This window comes from Marmota marmota, unplaced genomic scaffold (genome assembly GCF_001458135.2).
Source record: "Marmota marmota marmota unplaced genomic scaffold, marMar, whole genome shotgun sequence".
NCBI classification, from domain to species: domain Eukaryota; kingdom Metazoa; phylum Chordata; class Mammalia; order Rodentia; family Sciuridae; genus Marmota; species Marmota marmota.
Genome location: NW_026000222.1, coordinates 11,763,296 through 11,769,987, shown reverse-complemented (window position 1 = coordinate 11,769,987; position 6,692 = coordinate 11,763,296). Strand labels below are relative to the sequence as shown.

General features: G+C 45.2%; 1 protein-coding gene and 1 pseudogene across 1 annotated transcript in view; one reads left to right on the top strand and one right to left on the bottom strand.

Moving 5' to 3' along the window:
• The window catches only part of Fcsk (fucose kinase), a 36,028-nt gene that overhangs the window by 26,977 nt on the left and 2,359 nt on the right, over positions 1–6,692 (bottom strand). The gene's annotated exons all lie outside the window — the stretch shown is intronic.
• LOC107151092 lies at positions 4,647–4,980 on the top strand (annotated as a pseudogene).

Genomic DNA, 6,692 nt, shown 5'->3' with positions numbered 1-6,692 from the left:
CTTCCTTCCTTCCTTCCTTCCTTCCTTCCTTCCTTCCTTCCTTCCTTCCTTCCTTCCTTTCTTTCTTTCTTTCTTTCTTTTAGAAAAGGCATAAAGGGGGCTGGGGCTGTAGCTCAATGGTAGAGCACTTGCCAAATGTGTGAGGCACTGGGTTCGATTCTCAGCACCACATATAAATAAAATAAATAAATAAAAGTCCCTTGACAACTAAAGAAAAAAAAATTTAAAAGAAAGAAAGAAAAGGCATAAAGGTTTATTTAGTGAAATCAAAGTACATTCAGGGTACATGGAACACTTAGGCCATCCTAAGAGAACAAGTGGCTTAGAACCCATTTTTAAGAATGGCAGAGAGTCCATAATATAATGCACTTTGTCAAATGCTAATCCGGTGCAAGTAACATGGATGAGAAATGGGTCTCTTGAATTGAGGCCTCCAAGCCAGAGACTATGGCTCATACTTGCAATCCTAGTGAAGTGATGTAGGAGGCTAAAGCAGGAGGATCACAAATTTGAGGTCAGCCTCAGCAATTTGGCAAGACCCTATCTCAAAAAGGAGGTGGATCTGGGAATGTAGCTTAGAGGTAAAGTGCCTCAGCCAAGTGCCTGAAACAGTTAGTTCCCTAATTTCTAATTCTTTAATGATTAACAAAAGACACCAGCAATTGAAGCTTTCCCAGTCCAGTCATTTTCATTTTTATTCTTCTTTCCTTCCTTCTTTTCTTTATTTTTGTGGTGCCAGGCAAGCACTCTACCACTGAGTGATAGACTCAGACCTCATTTCATGTTTCATTTGAATCTTCAATGTTTAGGGTTTTTGTTTGTTTGTTTGTTTGTTTGTTTTTGTACTGGCAATTGAACACAGAAAGTGCTTTACCACTGAGCTACATTCCCAGTCCTTATTTTAATTTTTATTTTTAAGACAGGGTCTCACCAAATTGCCCAGGCTGGCCTTGAATTAGCAATTGTCCTGCCTTAGACTCCTGAGTCTCTTGGATGCCGGGTGTGTGCCATAACGCACAGCAACACTGAGATCATTTCAAATATTCTCTCACAGTTGCAACAAAATCATCCTTTATATGTAACTTTGAACACATGCACATAGGGTACTTTGTTAAAAGAGGAATCACTAAATCAAATGGTTTACACATTTGTAATTTTGAAGAGATTATCAAGTCATTCTTCCTAGAGTTTGCACAGATTTCCAGTTACACTGGCAGCGTACTCCCCACATTGCTGCCAAGATAGTTATCAAGCTTTTTGCTCTTTGCCAATCTGATAGGTGAAAAATGATATTTGAGCGTGGTTTTAATTTCCATTTCTTTTATTAAGAGTGAAGCTGTCTGGGCTGGGATTGTGGCTCAGTGGTAGAGCACATGCCTCGCACATGTGAGGCACTGGGTTCTATCCTTAGCACCATATAAAAATAAACAAAGTAAAGATATTGTGTCCATGTATAATTAAAAAAATATATTTAAAACAAAAGAGTGAAGCTCTAGGGGCTGGGAATATAATCAGTGATAGAGCGCTTGCCTGGCTTGTTCAAGGCCATGGGTTCAATCCCCAGCACTAGGGGGTGGGGGAAGTGAAGCTCTGAGAAATTAATAAGCGGATTTAGAGAAATTAGAACACTTGTGCATCATTAATGAGAATATAAAATGGTGCAGCAACTATGGAAAACACTACGGCAGTTCCTCAATAATTAAAAATAGAATTACCACATGATCCAGCAATTCTACTTCTGAGTACACAACCAAATGAATCGAAAGCAGGAACTCAAAGAGAGGTTTGTACACCCATGTTCATAGCAGTATTACTCACAATAGCCAAGAGGTGGAAGCAACCCATCATTGACAGATGAATGGATAAAGAAAATGTAGTATGCACTAGATACAATAGGGCATTATTCAGTCTTAAAAAGGAAGGAAATTCTGACATATGCTCCAACATGGATGAAGCTTGAGGACATTATGCCAGTCATGAAAGAGCAAATACTGTATAATCCTACTTAAATGAGGCATTCAGAACAGTTAAATTCGTAGAAACAGAAAGTAGAATGGTGGTTGTCAGGGGCTGGGGAGAGGACAGAATGGGAGTTAATGTTTCACAGATACAATGGTGTACAATGGTTTGCAAGATGACAAGAGTTACAGAGATGCATGGTGCTACTCTTCCATTGAGCCTTATCCCCAGCCTTCTGGACCCAAGGAATACTCCTAGGCCTCCCTAGTAGCTCAGACTATGGTTGTGTACCACCATGCCTGCCTTTAGCTAGTCTTCCAAATGAATGACTAAAATAGTAGTGCCACACAGGGGCAATGTTCACAGGGGGCGGAGGCAGCCAGGGAGAACCCTCTGAAAGGAAACTCAAAATGGACTTGGGACTGCCAGGCAGAATTGAGATGAGTGGATAAGATTGGGTGGAAAGCACAACTGGCAAGCGGAAGTTGGTGAACCAAGTCAATGTAATTGGGAGGTGGTGAGGGTGGTGATGGGGGGCTCTTATGACTGAAGGATAGAGGGTCTCTGTCTTGCCTAGGAAAAAGCATTTACATTTATCCTGAATGGCAGGCACGCTGTCCCATGCCTGTGGTCCCAGCCACATAGGAGGTGAGCTGGGAGACTCTTTTGAGCCTAGGAGTTTAAGGCCAGCCTGGGCAACATAATGAGATCCCCATCTCATCCATCAGTCAATCAATTCTCCCTGAATAATCTGCTAGCAGAAATTTGAGAGATGGATATAAACTTAACAAGATTCATTTATTTCTTTTTTCTTCAACAGTGCTTCAACCCAGTGGTCCCTTTACCATTGAGCTACATCCCCAGCCCTTTTTAATTTTATTTTATTTATTTATTTATTTTGGTACCAGTGATGGAACCCAGGGGTGCTTAACCACTGAGCCGCGTCCCCAGCCCTTTTTATTTATATTTTATTTTGAGACAAGGTCTTGTTAAGGTGCTTAGGACCTCACTAAGTTGCTGAGGCTGGCCTTGAACTTATGATCCTCTGAGATTACAGATGTGCACCACCGTGCCTGGCTTTAATTTTATCTTGAGAGGGGGTTTTGCTGAATTGCTGAGATTAGCCTCAAATTTGCAATCCTCTTGTCTCAGGCTCCTGAACCACAGGAATTAGAGGCGGTTGCCACTGTGCCAATTCTTTTAACATCTGCCTGGGAGAAACAGTGCCATTGCCCATGCCGGGAGTGCAGAGGCAAAATATGGGACTGCCTACTACCTATTCTCTGTGATGGGGACACAAAACTAAAGGAAACCTTCAGAACTTAGTCAGGATTCAACGTCTATGAAAGCCACTGGGCTGCTTGCTCAAGGATGTAGGGAAAACTCACCTTTTTAGTCCTGGGTAAATGGGGCAGGTGTGGGGGTGGGGCAGAGGCTAGAGTAGAGACCCCTAGGATTCAAATTAGATAACTACCTTCTCAAAAATAAAGTCAGACATTAGTTAAAATGGTAAGGGTGGTTTTTAATCAGTAATACACTGTTGCAATAGGGATGAGTCTAGCATGAACTGAATTCATCTTGCTTTGTTTGTTTTTGTTTTGTTGTTTTTGCAATGCTGGGGATCCCAAGGCCTCCTGCACGCTAAGTAAGTTTTCTACCACTGAGCTATATCCCCAGATCTTTTTGTTGTGGTGGTGCTGGTTTTATTTGTTTGTTGTCGTGCTGGGCATCAAACTCAGGACCTCAAGAGAGCTCTACCATTGAGCAACATCCTCAGCCCTGAACTTGGCTTGGATTTGTACAGAGGTGATTGGATGTTTCAAAGGGAGAAAGAAAGAGTAGGGAAGGTGGCAAGCAGGGGCTCAGCTGTGTCTATTAGCCGCCAATTAATGAAGAGAAGATTTTATCCTTCCAGGGAGACCAGGAGATAGAGGCCCTATCCTTCCTGAAGGTTACATTTTTAAAGGAATGAATTTCAGGTCCTTGAGACAGACACTCCAAAGTGTAGGAGATTTAAATAACTTGTATACATCTCTACAGGACAAAGGAAGGATTCACAAAGGTAAGACCTTTTAGGAAATGTTCTAAGAGAGGATGGACTGGGCCCTAAAGTTAGGTATTGTCGGCAACAAACAGAAAATCCTTTCCACAGCACTTGAAGGCTTAGAGTCCTTCCAGGATTGTGCCCTTGGGCAGTTAGAAACTGTAAGTGTTTAAGGCTTTTAATGTGAAGGGAGGAGGAAGCCAAAATAATTTATATCAAGAGTCTGTTAAAAAAAAAGTCTATATCATTTTTATAGGACAAGGCTGAGATCTAGTTGAGAAGAGGGTTCAGTGGAAGCTCCCAAAAATATGGTGGATAGAGGATCTTGGTCATCTTAGAGCTGGAAGAATCTAGAATTGGCTGGGGATGCAGTTACGTGATAGAGGGCTTGCCTAGCATGAGTGAGGCCCTGGATTCCACCCCCACCCAGCACCACCTGGGGGGGGTGTAAAGAGTCTAAGATTATTCCTGGGGGTGGTGTTATAGAAGCTTCCCCTTCAGCAGCATGCAGCTCCAGGAACAGCAAGATAAAATAGGTGGTGAACTTTTGCCCAGCAGCACCATTGCATGCCTTTAATTCCAGCAACTTGGGAGGCTGAAGGAGGAGGATGGAAAGTTTGAGGACAGGTAGAGCCGAGTGACAAAGGCCACAAATGAGATGCCGGTGGCCGTGGGTCCCTACGGGCAGTCCCAGCCAAGCTGCTTTGGCCGCGTGAAGATGGGCATTGTCATGGTTGTGCCATGGGCATGGCAGCCAGCGCGCTTTTTGGCACCTTTTCCTGTCTCAGGATCGGAATGCGGAGTCGGGAGCTGATGGGCGGCATTGGGAAAACTATGATGCAGAGTGGTGGCACATTTGGCACATACATGGTCATCAGAATGGACATACGATGCTAACCAGGACAGTGGTTGCCCACTCCATCTACATCTTCCTATCCACCCAGGGCCTTGTACCATAATAAAACAAAGTCTTTTCTCAAAAAAAAAAAAAAAAGAAAGAAAGTTTGAGGACAGCCTAGTCAAATTAGTCAAAAGGAGCACCTCTGCTGCCCCTTGTGCAACAGAAAAACCTTCCCAACTTTAAGAGCAATATCAAAGACAGGAACATATTTCAGATGGATGGCTCACATGCTTTCTTTCTTTCTTTCTTTTTTATTTTAAGACAGGGTCTATTTGCCCAGGTTGGCCTAGAACTCATGATCTTTCCTGCTTCAGCCTCTCAAGTAGCTGGGGATTATAGGCTTGTGCCACCACAGTGGCCTCCTTTTTTGTAATTAAAAAGAATATTCCAGCAGGGTGCCGAGATGCACACCTAGTGACTATGGAAGCTGAGGCAGGAGGATCGCAAGCCCTAGGCAATTTAGTGAGACCCTGTCTCAAAATGAATGAACCCTTTAAGAAAAAAGGGCTGGGGGTGTAACTCAGTGGTCCAGCGCCCCTGGGTTCAATGTCCAGTACGGGGTGGAAGACACATTCCAGTCATGCTCACCGGCTGTAATCCTAGCCAGTAGGAGGCTGAGTCAGAAGGATTGCAAATTGGAAGCCAGTCTTGGCAATTTAGCAAGACCCTGTCTCAAGATTAAAAAAAAAAAAAAAAAGTGAAAAAGGGCTGGGGATGAATGTAGCTCAGTGGTAGTATCCCTGGGGGTGGGCATAGGGAGCGTTCCTGTGGACCAGTACCCTGCCTTCCCTGGCCTGGCTTTCCAGATGTTATTACTATCCCTTAAAAAACAGTGCCAGAACTGTAGTCATCAAACACCAACAGCAAGGTTCTCAAAGTAGTTCCCCAGGCCGGCAGGATCAGCATCCCCTGAAACTTATCAGAACTGCATATTCTGAAGATTGCCGTAGAACGAATAAACCAGAAACTGCGAGTGGGGCCCAGTAATCTGTGTTTGAACAGGCTCTCCAGGGGGATTCCATACACATCAAAAATTGAAAATCACTGATTTAGCAGTTTTCCTTGGGAAAGAAGCTTTGGAGGGCGAAACTGGGGTCAATTAGGAGCTTCATAAACGTTTGGAGCTAGGTTTGAAAGTTGTGGAAAGCTAAGAAAAGACAGGGGAAAAGGCGTGTACTTAACCCTAAACAGTAGGAAGCACAGGGTATCTAAGATAATGAGAAAGAAATGAGAAGGTGCCCCAGCAAGAGGGCTCTAGGGAACCCACACCCTGTTTGCAGTTGGGGATCACGAAGTCTGGAGATTTCGTCCTCATCATTGCCAGGGGCCTTCTCTCCTCTGGCCTGGGCGCAGCGGCCCTACTCAACTCCCACTCGCAGGGCCAGGGCATGAACCCAGGCGGCTCAGGTCGTGGCTCTTAGCCAGAGCAAGTGGGCACAGTTCCCTCCAGCCAGAGTCGGCCGCAGCTCAAGATAGCCGCGTCTGAGAGTATCCTCGGCTAGTTTGCACCCCTCTGAAAACCCAGGTATGCAACCCGAGCCCGGAGCACCGCAGACTCGACGGCCTCTGCTTTAGTCACTGGGAGCCCGGCCTTCGGGGAACCGAGACTCCCTGACTCCTGCGCTGTAGCACCCTGAGCCCCGACCGAACTACAATGCCCACAATCCCTGGGGCGGGCGCGCGCTGCCTTCTAGGAGCGGTAGTCCAGCATGCGGGGCGCCCCTGGCGGCTGGGCTCCCGCAGGACTGCATATCCCAGCATGCTTGGCCGCACAAGGGGGGGAGCGGG